Source organism: Corvus hawaiiensis, chromosome 2 (assembly GCF_020740725.1).
Source record: "Corvus hawaiiensis isolate bCorHaw1 chromosome 2, bCorHaw1.pri.cur, whole genome shotgun sequence".
Classification (NCBI taxonomy): Eukaryota; Metazoa; Chordata; class Aves; order Passeriformes; family Corvidae; genus Corvus; species Corvus hawaiiensis.
Genome location: NC_063214.1, coordinates 91584802 through 91598593, shown reverse-complemented (window position 1 = coordinate 91598593; position 13792 = coordinate 91584802). Strand labels below are relative to the sequence as shown.

The 13792-nt window shown below is 46.4% G+C and overlaps 1 protein-coding gene across 2 annotated transcripts in view; it reads left to right on the top strand.

The window, feature by feature from the left end:
• Positions 1-12710: 12710 nt before the first annotated feature.
• The window catches only part of MGAT4A (alpha-1,3-mannosyl-glycoprotein 4-beta-N-acetylglucosaminyltransferase A), a 69814-nt gene continuing 68732 nt past the window's right edge, over positions 12711-13792 (top strand). The window contains exon 1 of one of the 2 annotated variants that reach the window (XM_048325291.1): positions 12711-12800. The gene's annotated coding sequence lies outside the window, so the exon portion shown is untranslated. Of the gene's footprint in view, positions 12801-13314; positions 13764-13792 lie in introns of those variants that run through there. The other variant, XM_048325301.1, reaches the window with a different exon arrangement.

Here is a 13792-nt window from a genome sequence, read left to right as displayed (position 1 = left end):
GAAGAGGAACACAAAATCTTGTTGCCAGTGAAAATATCCAGCAGCAGCATAGCAAACAGCTTGCTGTAATTTTGCCATGCTATTAATTCCCTCTTAGTCTCAAGGAGCACAATAAACTTGCCAAAATGTTTGCTTTGTATACATGATGAGCCCTCTGCTGTGGGTAACAAAGGTTTAATTACAGGATTTTGTGTTTGTGGTTAGAAAATAACTTTTTGTACTGTTAGAGAGTCAAAGAAAACCCCAGACCCTAATGTGAATGCTGGGCAGTGCTGCATGTCTGTAAAAACCCCAGGGGGGAATGTAACCCTGTGTGATCCTGCACAATGGGGCTGCATGGGATTAACTCTTGCAGGAGAAGACATTTCAGCTCCAATGGGGCACAGGTCTCACTCAGGCTCACATACTCCCCATGTTTGCCAAGATGCTCAACAAGTGACAGAAACCACTGAGTTTTTATAGCATGGGATCTTTTACTGTCTGACTTCACAAAATAAAAACCACGTATAGATTTTTTAATGGATTATTACTCCCAGATAATTCACTTTGAAGCTGGGGACTGATGGGACATGTATTCACAGACCATTCAGATCTCCTTCCTTTGCAGTATCTTGCAGCACCTTTGCTGCAGATTCTAACTCTCTGTGTACACTGGCTGTATTCCCAGAAGAAAACCACTCTAGCTCACTTAAGGCAGCTTAAATGGAGATCATTCTGGGAAATGCTGAGCTATCTCCCTCTCCAGGATCCCAAATCTCTCTCTTAAGAATTGTTAGGAATGCAGCTAAGAGCATATAAGATATTACTGAAGCAAAGTGACTGAGGACAATTTTCCTTCCTTCCATCTCACACACCATCACATTGAATGCTTTCATTGTTGATTCATTTTTGCTTTGCTCATTTACCTATGCAAATAAGTGTGAAATGGTGTCATTTTGCAGGTTCATAATTCTACTGAAGCCTATTCAAGGTTGCCGAGCCATGTACTGTGGTATCCTAACTCATTGTAACAACTAGTCCCCATTTTTTCCCAAATATGTCTTGATTTCTTAAGTTTAGAATTGACATGCAAATTATTACCCTGCCTTTGAGAGTCAGCTCTTCCTGAGAAACCTCTAATTAAAAAAAGGAAAAAGAAAGAATTCTCTGTTCACTGTCTACTGAAAAATGACACTTTGCACCAGTGGGTCCTGCTACAATTACCAGCACATGGTTTTTACACTGTCACTTGTCACCCATGCTGGCAGCTCTGGGACAACATCCATGCTGCTCTTGGGCCAAGTAGTGGAAAACCATGGCCCCATCAGAGCTGGTGAGGAGGCAGAGGAATCTGGCAAAACCCTCCTATTGCCCACCACGATCTGTGCTGCCCTCCCCAGCCAGCAGCCCCAGACCACACTGCGCTGAGGCCAACATTATTTACATATCTCCAGGGTCCAGCTCCAGTCATGGGACTGTTTGTGCAGGTGGCAGTCCAAGGTGCTGTGAAGATTTCAACACTCTATCAGAAATGGGCAGTTGCTGAACTGCAGAGCCAAGTTTGCCTCGAAGTCAGGCTCTGGTGATTGTGTCTCCCAAAGAAATCCTATTTCCATATTATTTTTATTCCTCCTGCCCCAAATTTAACAAGACTACCAGTAAATCCCTCCAAGTCATTGCCTACATTGAAGAACCAAGGAGAACTGTCTGGAAAAAGTGGAGGAAAACAACCAGAGTTATGACAAGAGAAGAATTCAGGTTAATAACCCTCCAGGAAAATAAAAGCCACCTTTCTCAGCAGAAATAACAGAGACTCCTATTTAATAAGCTGTTGGCTCATCCTCTCTGCACTCAGCACAGGAGATAATTTTGATGGGCAGGCTGCCTGCAGACAAGGCAGCAGAATAAGGTCCTGAGCCTGTCCAGGCAAAACAGACATCATGTTCCCCATCTAGCCACTCCTTGAAACAAGACTTGCCTTCTTTTAACTCCTTTGCCTCTTCCTGCAGCACTCACCTCAAGTACACAGAAAGGATTGCTTTTGCTTAATGAAGCCTATAGATTGGTTTATGCCTTTATGTTGAACCACAGCAATGAGAGTCCCAAGTACGACAAGTCATGGCACCAGTCACTCCCTGGCCCCCAACCTTGTGGCACTGCAAAGCTCCTTCACTAAATCCAGCTCCAGTGCTCACAGGATGTGCTCCAACACCTGACATGCTGCCTGTGCTTTTGTGCAGCACAGCAATGTGGTGCGCACAGCTTGGCTACAGTGGTGCTACAATCTTGGAAGGAAGAAAAGCAATATAAAGTAAAGAAGTTTGAACTAGAGGTAACAGAGGGAACCTTTCCACCTCAGCTAGGAATTCTGACTGCCCGGTTTCTTTGCTACTTCCTCCTCTGTGATTTTCTGTTTGTTTTCCATGTGTGCTGAAGCAGCCCAGAGTGAGCTGCCTGTCACCCAAGGTTGCCTGTGTTTCTGCAGCATCAGATCCAGCTACTGAGCTTGGTCCACCAGCGGAGTGCAAGGCATGGGGCAGAGGGTTATGAGGGACTTTTGATGGTGGATGGTGCTGTCAGCTGCTCACCAGAGAGCCCTTGAATTGCCTTCTCACATCCCAACTTCCCCAATTAATGTGGGAATATATCTTATCTTACCTTGTGGTCATGGGCAAGAGATTGGGGAAGCAGATCTTGATTTGTGACCTACTTCCTGAAAGCAGGATGGGAAGGAGAGTTTTGCTTTGGCTTAGGAAAAACACAGCATTTGCTGTCAGAGCCTGTTTATGTGGGCCCAGGTTTTCATGCAGGGAAAGAAGAGGGTGGTTATTCCAGCAGGTAGACTTGTGCTGGTTTCCCTGATTGCTTTATCCTTTTGCACAAAAACCTCCCCAAATTCACCTACCAAAGTAAGCCATCCCCTCACCACGTCCTGGGTGACAGGACCCCGTCCTTGTGCTACAAAACAGTAATGTTCAGACTGAGCCCTGGAAGTTACACCAAGGGTATTGGAGAAGAGGTGGTTTCCTTGGCTGCTTTTATGTAATTGATGGGCAAAAAGGGAGCCTCTTAACTATATGCATGTCTCAGAAATTGGCTGGAGTAATGTAGAGTTCTTGTTAGCAAGTTACAGATGAGTTTCAGAGAGGGCAGAAGGACACAAGCTTAGTTTCTTGCATAACATTATTGAAATACAACTGAAGTATAAAGTCAGATTTAAAAGAGAGGATAAAAACCTCAATCTTGCCCAAATAAAATAACCTTTTAACTTTATGCTTCTCTTATATGCAAGCTCATCCTTTCAAATTATTAAAATATTTGATTTTGGAGGTGAATGCTTGTTTCCAGGACATAAGACATACTTCCTCCTGATTTAGTGGGCAGTTGCTCCTTTAACCGAGACACAATTTCTGGTCCTGAAATCTGCTTTCCTTTCAAACAGCTTATTACAATTTGGAGCTTTTATACTTGGGCAAAAGAAACTATTTTGATCAAATTGGAGTCCAGTAGGTGACAGCCAGGGCCTGTCTCTTCCTCTGCAGCCTGCAAATTTTACTTGCTTGAAAGAACCTCTGAGTCTTGCCTGGTGCTGGGATATCCCAACATATTTGTCAACTTCAGCCCCTTCTCCAACCATTCATTTTAGGGGAATTTTTCTATTTACACACCAAAATGACTGAGATCAAAACTGGTTCCTCTTCCCTGTCAGCAAGCAATAGTGCAAAAACGCTGCAGAAGGAATCCCTTTCTTATGCCATCAAGGCTGATCTTTTTATTATGTGCCTCTGGCTACTTTACTAGATCCTGTTTTGCTTTTTTCCAGCCTGTTAGGCAAGTGCCTAGAGGAACCCTATGAAGAACCACCCCCTGTCCCAGGTCCCACTGGGGTGGAACAAATGTGGGCCTGTCACCTGGTGCATGGGCCCAGGCACCTTCCAATGGGCAGCATGTCAGAGCAGGAGCCTGCAAACGCCTTTCCCAGGCTGCAGGACCATGTGTGGGCCTCCAGATGACCTTAGATTTTACCTCTCATAGACAAAAGGCTCACTTCAGCTGGCTCAATAGAATTGAACCAGTCTTCTCAAAATGTTACATATTGATTAAAGAGTGAATTAAGCCATTGAATTCTGGCTCCCTGACCCCTCCAAGTTACAGCTGCTGAACTGTTACGCTTTTAATTGTCTTGTGCTTGGTTGCACACAGGAGTTCATGCTGGTGTTTGCCGTGCTTGGGGACCTACTTTGGAAAGGCATATTTGGATTACTGTAGATGCAGCTACTTCCTTTTTTCTGACTAATATATTTCATGAATCTTCCCTGCTGTTAATAAACATAGTGGTGTTTAATTATTGAGACATTTCACAAAAATGCTTGTGAGAGGAAGACAAATTTTATGTTCTGACTAAATAATTAAACATTATGCAAATGTTTGCAACCCCAGCATTCTGGTTATGCAAAACAATATTTGGATGATGGCCTTGTTTGCACACTGAGTTAGTATTGTTGGGCTGCAATTAGCAGCAGGTACAGTATTAAAAATATAAACAGGTTCTAATGGAACAGGATGGGCACAATGGTAAGACTGAGAGCCAGGCTGCAGCCATGCTCTGCAAGAAGAAAGTCAGATGTGTTTCCCCCATTGACCACATACCATCTCAGCTGTCCTCCCTGAGAAGCAAGACCAGCCCCGGGCTCACACCCTTGCACTTAGCAACCTCACCTAAATGCAGTGGGAAGAGGAGATACAGCCTGCAGCATGGGAGAGACGGGGAGGAAAGCCACTGCTTTCCAGACAAGTCCACTTCACCTGTGCCCAATGTGAAGCTCTCTGTTTTGTCCTTGCGTTTCCCCTGCTTCAGCTCTGGCAGCCAGGGACAACACCCAGTCCTTGATGGTTTTAAAGTTTAATTATCCATTACCAGGAGTCATCCTTGGAACACGTTGCTGCACATGTGCCCTAACTCTGTTGCCTGTAATCACCTTAAAAACCAAAGGACTCTGCATGTGTCAGTCTTGTCATTTGTTACAGCTCTGTTTCTCTCAGGATAGGGAGAACAGCAGTATTACGCATGACATGCAATACACCAGTGATACAGCTGTTGCAGTTATCAAACTCGTCATCACCAACATGGTACCAATGTCAGAAAGGGTTTATTAATTGCTCAGTGTGCTCCATCTGCCAGTGGTACTCAACAGCTTCGATTGGAGTCTGCTCCTGACCCCTGTCCCATTCACTCTCATTACCTGCACATTTGGTAGGTGGAATTAGCATTTGCCCAAGTGGCTACACAGCATGTGGGATCACACTAGGAGCTGTCATTATGAAAAGTACTTTTTGGGAATAAAATACAATATCAATACATTGTTCTTAAACTGCTGCTTTCCCTTTGTGTGCCAGGAGAGTAATCTGCATGCAATTGAGAGGAGGCTGAACACCTACTTTGCAAGTGGAGATGGGAATCTAAAGCTTCTTTTAAATCAGTGAAGAAAGGGAGTACACTGCTTCATTAAAAAATGTATGTCCTCAGTGTCCTTCCTGGGAGAGGGAGCTGCCTGATAGTCCCAAAGCTCTTATATTATTACTATAATTTTTGTTGCCTGTTGGAGCTGCAGCAGTGCCTAGCTTGCTACTTCTTACATGGTATTAACAGCTATATAGTTAGGGCTCCTGTCTGACTGAGGTCCACTTCTCCTTTTCCTAAAATCATGGTCTAAAAAGTCCTAAGACCCAGGAAATTGCACTCATTATTTCTAAATGCCATGAAGAATGCTCCTGTGCTATCTATGTTTTCCTTGCCACCTACCATCCTCCACTACTGCTTGGATAACTACAGGTTTGCTTTATGGGAAGGAGATGGGATTCTAAATTGGCAGAAAGATAACGCTCAAATGAAAGAAACATCACTAAAGCTTTTAAGGCCAGTAAGAATGACTTAATACAGCCTGGATCCCTGCTGTGATAGGGCAAAGCATGAGATCTTTTCACTACAGCAGAGCAACACCTCTTCTAGTTTAAATGGAGAGTGGCTTTGATAATTATTTTCAGTGCTGTAGTTCACAGGCTCACAGTGATTATCTTGACACTTGATGTGTCTTGGAGGAACAGAAGTTAATGTTAATAATATGTACTACAGGTTGAGCAAGGGGGTCTAAAGGTATAAATTCTTTTATTTCTTCTCCCCCCACCCCAAATAAACCTCAGGTTCAAGCAACAGACCTCATCCTCTCCAGGCTGGATTTGAGCCCACTGGTCCATGGCCCTGCTGTGGTATGGAATGACTTGCACAGTGAATACACTGTTCAGGGTGAAATTTAGAGCAGGCAGATTGATGGGGAGACCAAAAACCCCTTACCAACAATTAGGGATGAACTGGATTTGAGCTTTTTATCCATATCTGATGGGATGGGGCTGGACATGATTAGAAGAGTGCAAGCTTCAGGGTCATGCTTTGTCAAGGTGCTCATGAATCTGTCTCTTCTTCCACTCATACCAGTTTTAATGGGATCAACCACTTCTGCCTGTTCTTCACAGTACTGGCACAGCATCATGAAAGCAAAGCAGTTGGGGAAGACAGGAGAGTGGCACAGGATCAGAGCAGCAGGTGTGGTAAGGAAGGCACAAGAGGAAGGGTTCTGCTGCTTTGCCCCTTGAGGTGATACAGACTCAGGTGCTGGTGGGCCACAGGTGATCACTGCGGTTAGCGCAAATCTTCACCCAACCATCATCTCCAGCATCAGGTTCCACGCACACATTTAGGGCTGGGAATTAGGTCACTAGGCACAAATGCATATAGCCATACAGCTAGAGTCATTTATGGACATGCAGCCTGCTCTATCCTTGGAAACATTCCATTATTAACTTGTTGCTACCCACCTCCCAGTCAATCTTTTGCTGTGAGAAGGGATCTTCATTCCCTGCCCCATGCTGTCTCTAGTAGCAGAAAATGTTCATCCTAGTGCTCCCTCTCCATAAAGAAAGAGGTCAGGTCAACAAGAGGAAGCACAGGAAGCTTTCCCTTGCTCCTCCACCTGTAGAGCTCTTGTCATAATGAGGCTTTTCACAGGCTATTAACCCCCGTCAGAAACAGAACATAAAGTGAAGGGATGTGGCAGCAAATGCTTTATTCCAGTTTGGTCTGCATGAGATGTCCAGATCTGCCATTCAGTCAGCAGCGGAAGGAAAAGACGTCCCCTCTCCAGACATCTGGGTGACAGGGCAAGAGTAGGAGGGAACTACTTGCCCCAGAGTTAGATTTTAGCCAATAGCTTGGTGCCTGGTTTTGACACTAATATTTGGTTCTAACAAAGTGGATTGAACCATGTCCTGAATAACCCCACCTTCCTGTGGGAAGAAGGATCGGTGATAAAGAGGCAGGCTGGGTTAGACAAGAAGAGAGGTGAGACAAAGAAAGTGATGCAAAGACTAATGTGCAACCAGCCCACTCTTTGGCAGGGGAGCCTGTGCCAGAAGTCTGGAGTATAAAGTTTCAGTTTGTGTCCCTTGGCAGTCAGTTGTTTAGATTGGCACTGTTTTTGCAAATTTTAGATCCAGCTTTACAAATCTTCACATCTTTGGAAAATATGCTAGAGCCTTAACTGTGCATTATTCAAGTAGGTATTTGGGCATTTGCAGTGAGTAGAGCTAGAAAACCTATATCGTTTGTAAAAATTCTGCACAAAATAATTAAGAGTTATACAGGAGACACAGACTCTCTCTTTCAAAGCTCATCTATCAGTGAGACAATATGCTGGATTTTGACAGACCTTTCAAAAATATCTTATTTTTGCCTGTGCAAGTTGCCTTGGATTCTTTTGCCGTGCTGTCTAGACCTATATTCAGTTTACCTAGGAAAGAGTGAAACAGACCTTTAGAAGAAGAAGAGCTTCAGAAACCCACACTTGCTGAGGACCTAATTCAGACTTCCCTTTAACTGCAGCTTCCTGGCCATCAGTGGATCATCCACCAAGTTACCCTGAGGTAAGTTAAAGGAGGCACCTTCACAGTGGATTTCGCTTACAATGAAGATGTCCAGTGTGTGAAGTCTATTTATCAAAATTTCTCTGAAAATTTTTCCTTTAATTGTAGGAGAGCAGTACCATGAAGCAGGCAACTGGAAAATGAGTTGGCAGTCAAAATCCTTAATTCTTAATGTGATTTCCTTTCACTTGCATTCCCTCTTCAATATAAGTGTATCTGACTGCTCTTTACCCAGACACTGGACCTCAGCTACCATCAGCAATATTGGCACAATATGAACTTCACAGTTTCCGGGTTCATGTTTATGTAACAGTACAAATGAGTTTAAAAGCCTCTGCCTTCAGAAGGAGATGAATAAATGTAAATGTTCCTCACCTTTGAGCATATGGCAGAGGCATTTGTAGCTCAGACAGAATCTCCACAGAGAGGGAAATGGCAGTGATGTGGGGGTGAGAGTAAAGAAACACAGACTCAATGATCTTAAAGGTCTTTTTTCAACCTAAATGATTCTATGATTCTGTAAGTTTGGAGACCAAGCTCTGCTCCTACCTTCCCAAAAGACTTCTCAGATAGATTATTTGCTCTCTCTCACACCTCAGGTTTTATCTTGTTAAAGTGGAACAACAATTTACCTACTGGAAAGGATCACACCTGATTTCTGAGTGAAACAGCTCTGTACGGAAATGCGGCATCACAACACAGAAGATTATTTCATAATGTTGCCACAGAAAAGACAGAATAAAGATTACCTAAATGTGGCATTTTATGGTTACTAAGCATTTGTATATACAATCATATTTAATATGATTTTCTACATCCGTTTACTTGTTGACTATTAGCACTACAACAGGTGCTACACAAGCCATGAACTTTACAGCAGCTTTGTGTATAAAGTAAGTTTACAATACTACAAACCAAAAACTGTATTTTCAAACTAGCTCAGCAACTGAGATATTCGTTTCAATTTACATCTACAAAACTGGAATGAGATCTGAATTTGCATGAGCATGAAATCGGTCTGTGAGATGGAAAAATCTTCTGTATGGTCATGCATACACCATTTAAACTAGTCATAGGAAGGGGATGGGAAAGCTTGCCTTGCCTTGCCTTGCCTTGCCTTGCCTTGCCTTGCCTTGCCTTGCCTTCCCTTCCTTTCCCGAGCCTGGCCTTCTGCTGCCCTGCCATAGTGCCAGGTGAGGGCCTCAAATCCTTCCTGTGCTGTGCCATGACTTGAAGCTCAGCTCCTCAGCACACCAGGTTTAAGAAGGTGGTTGAAGGGTAGTTGGCTTTTACTTCCCCCATCCATGTACTGTAGGGATGGCACGTGGCCTTAAGCAGGAGCCAGCCTGGGGCCCAGACCAGTTGCAGGGGCAGTGGGCAACCATGGCCAGTCCTTCTGAGATACACACTGGGTGTATTTGTGCCCCTTTTTGTTCATTGTTGATGTGGGAGTGTAGAAAAGGCCCAGCAGAAATACAGCTTCTCTGAGTGAGGTGCTCAGCTAACATAAAGCAAAAAAGATTTGGTCATTACAGCTGAAAAAAGAAAAACTGAGGTGAAATGGAGGTAGAAGCACTGAGAGGAATTCGCTCTGTTAAAAAACAGGAGTAAGTGGCAGGTTGGGAATAAACCCTGTCTCTAAGAGAGGGCTTGATTTTTGGTTGGGAGATGCGGACAATTTTCAGATGGCCATTTTTCAGCCAAACAACCATTAAGATTTTTGCTGCCACTGCCAACCACCTCTACCTTTTTTGCATCTTTCCTAGTGTCTGGGAAAGCCAGAACATGAACACAGGGAAATGCAAGAACAACAGTGTTGTGATTCTGAAGGAGTCAGGAAAATGCTTGGATAAAATAAGCTCCAGATCTGATGAATGGAAGCAACCACACAGCTCTGTAGAAGCTGGCTGTCCAGGTGTGCAGCCACTGCAGTATAAACAAAATTATGGCAGGCCTGGAGCATCTTTTACTACTTTGTCCTTACTCTAATAGTTAGGTAATACCTTAGCAAAAATCTCTCACCATGAAATCTTCCCTCTGTTGAAATATTATTATTAATTTCTCTCTTGTGTTGTTGTATTTCCTGCTGATATAGAATAGCAAGCTCCTTGGAAATTTTTTTCCAGCAACCACAGCTGAAACATGAGGAATTTAAACTTCCTGTATTTTTAAAATTTTATTTTCTCCCCTCAAGTCTCCCCTGTTGAGGTTGTTATAGTGTATGTACCTTACACTTGTATTTAAATACAATTTTGGGAGTTTGGGATTGCTTAATCATCTCCCATTTCAGATGGATTCTCCACTTGAACAGCAGCGGCTGTAGGAGGAAAGAATAACTCAGGAGGAAAAACAAATTCAGAAATTTGCTGGCACTAAATATTGTTCAGGCCTAAAAGGGGGCTTCCACCCTCACTAGAAGTAAGCGATGTTTTAGTGTGCCTGTCCCAACTCCTTTCCACTGGCAGCTCCAGCATTTCCTTCACTGTGCACTTTGTCCATGCATCAAGCCGTGGAATACGCCAAGAGGCATTTGATTATTGCTGTAGTAGGTCAGATGAGGGCAATGTTGATTTTTTTTCCCATTTTGAACTTTGCCTTCTAACTCAGGAAACTAACTAGAGGGGAAGATGTCAGAGAAACAACTACATTACACATACTCTATCGTTTGGGGTAGTTAATAGTTAATTGGATACTGTCAAGGTCCAGTCGGTAAACCTTCCTAATGCAAACGTTCAATCAGTGAAAGGACAAAAAGTAGGAAAGCTCAGAGAGTCCTTGTGAAATAACTGTCATTATACTCATCTTGTAACAGAGTCTTTTCTTCAGCGGACTAAGCTCTCCTGACAAAAGGACTTTTATGTGAAAATGTCTCTGCCAGTTTTTTTCCAGCACAGAAATGCAAAAATTCATATCCCTAAGCAGCACTAATCTATTAGATGCAAACAATGGTGCCTTTAATGTTTTTAGCTCGTTGGGATCTCTATAGAAAATTCTGCTATAGATGTGTCCATGTGCATGAGGACATGCACGCTCTAATTTTTGTTTGAAAGTTATTGTGCTAAATTTGTTTTTCAATAAAAAATCCACTTCATTCCACTCCTTTGTAAAAGGGAGGATTGAAGCACACATTTACATAATAAATTCTCACCACTCAATGAGTAAAATTACAGAACAGCCTGGGTGTCAAGACCTTGCAAACTTCTCCTGAGCTTCTTTATTGCGATCTGCCTGAATTGCCACCAGACCCTCTTTGAAATCTTCGAAAAAGACAGAAAAATCACTGAGGGCTACTGTGCAGGTACCCAAATGTGTAAAAATACTGTAATGTGTTGAAGCTGGTAAGAAAAAATGAAAGCATATGGAAACTTGTTAAATGTCACTCTTCAGACAGAATAAATTGCAAGATTTTTCCACAGTTTCTAAAGTTCTAGTGGGGAGCTATCACACTACATCCAGCTTAAGAGCCTTAATGGAGAATAAAACTCCACAGGCTGCCCAGAGAAGTTGTGGATGCCCCAGCCCTGGCAGTGTTTAAGACCAGGTTGGATGGGACTTTGAACAACATGGTCTAGTGATGGGTATCCCTGCCCATGGCAAGGGGCATCGGATGTAGATTACCTTTAAAGTCCCTCCCAATCCAAACCATTATATGATTCTATAGTTCTATGGAGATTAAAATGTGTACTATGGACTTTGAAGTAGGGGGAAGATAAGCTGAGAAGGGGAAGAAATCAAGTCCATGAAAAGGATTGAACATCACCAACCCATTAGCACTACACATCAAGAGCAGAGCTCTTGTGAGGTAAATAGGGTCCTACCCTAAGCTAAGGGTGCCATCTGATCGGAATGGGAGTTTTCAGACCCTAAAAGATGCATGGAATTCCTGGAACACATTAAACGAACCACTGAAGATAGGGGATTACTTACAGAACAGCAACATCACGACCCTCAATAGTGAACCCATAGAGTAAAGCTGCCACTGACTTTCTCTGAGTGACTGCGCAGTGCAGGAACCTTTGGAGGAAACCGAGTACATTTCCATACTCACACGGCTGTACCTGTGTAACCACCTCGTGGGCAGCCCACATGCCATTGCATGAGAACACTCTGCCCAGAGCGGGACAAAGCACAGAGGGTTTCTTTTACTGGCATGAAGAAACAAGCTGCTCTTTAATTTCAACAGCTCTCAATCTAAGCTCCGGGAGGTGTTTATTAGCAGGGTATGAACTCAAACGGTGAAATCCAAGACTGTGACTTCTTGTAAATCGTGAGCAAGCAGGTCACACGGGGCACCGATACATGTGGCTTATGTGGCACTGACAGGCAGATGGAGAAACACCCACGTAGCAGGCCAGGGGCTCAGCTCTGACCAAAGTTCAAGGTACCCGCAGCTGACCAGGGAGCAATGAGCACCCAAGCGGTGACACAGCTAGGCCTTTCCTGGGGCTCTCCTGAAACCCTAAACCCCCAAAAGCGGCTCCAAAAAAGGGAACACGCTGTCGAAACCGCCACTCAAGAACACCACCCCCGCTGCCGGCTCCCGCCGCAGCCGCTGAGGGAGGCTTTGCGAGACAGCGCCATTTATAGCCGCGGCCGGAGAGAGCGACAGGCGGCCCAGCCAATGACTGGCGCCATCCGCGGCGGCGCCCATTGGCTGCGGCGGCACCGGCGGGTGGGCGGGGCGGGGCTCCGCGCGCTCCATGGTGCTCGGGGCGGGGGGCGGTCGCCGGGGCCGGGTGCGCCGCTGACGCGGGGGGCGGGCGGGGAAGGGGAGCGAGAGCCCCGGCGGAGCCCGCACAGCCCCCGTGCCCCGCGGGTCCGCCGTGCCGGAGCGCCGCGCACAGGTGAGGATGGCAGCGGCGGTCAGCGCGTCTCGCTGCCCCTGCGCGCTCCGCGCCCCTGCGGACCGCCGGCTCGGCTCCGGGAGGGATCCAGGGACGGGCGGTTCTTCGCACCCTCTGGAGCGGGAGTGCGGCGGAGGCGCTTCGCCTCCCCGCGGGTCTCTGCGGTGTCGCCGGAGGGAGGCTGGGGGCCGTCCTGCTCCGTCATCTGCCCGCCCGCTCCCCTCTGCGCTCCCGTGCACCTGCGTGGCGGTGCGGGGAGCGCCGGCCGCTCCTCCGCAGGACCTGCTGCCGCCCTCTCCCTTCGCCCGCTGCCCGGGGCTGCCCGCGGGGGTCCGGGGCAGAGCGGCGCTGCGCCCTCTTCCTCTCTTGCTGGGGTGCCTGGGGGATAGCCCTCTTCTCACCCTTCCTCCTCCCCGCGCGCTGGGATCGCAGGGGCGTTCGGCAGAGTTTGCAGTTTCCTGTGTCTGTTCCTTCCCCCGCAGCCTCGCCGCGATGCCCCGGGCGCCGCGCACCTCCCCGGACCGGCGCTCTCCTTCCCCGCCTCTCTCCCTCCCTCTCTCCCTCCCTCTCTCCGTCCCCGTCAGCTCTCGCCCTCTGCCGCCCGGCAGAGCTGGCGGCGCCCGGTGCCCGTACTCTACCCCCCCGATTTTTCGCTTCCCCGGCGAGATAGCTGCGACCGGGGCGGAGGGACACCGTGGAAGGTCCTGACTAACTCGGGACAGTTTCCACGGAGGCAGCCGATCCCTCTTCTCCGGTTTTGAGGGCTGCGGGATGCAAGGGGAGCGGGTGGCGGCGCCCGGTTGCGCGCCGCGGGCTGTGCTGTGGAGCGTGTCAGTGGAAATAAGGTGGAAAAGCCCCTGTTTAGCAGGTTCCCGCCGCCTTTACCTTTTAGCTGCCGTTTCCTCATGGACCGTTCTTCCGTGCCTTCAAGAGCAATCTTTTCAGTGCAGCAGTGCTACCGCGGTAGGTGATTTCGCACCCTCCCGACAGGA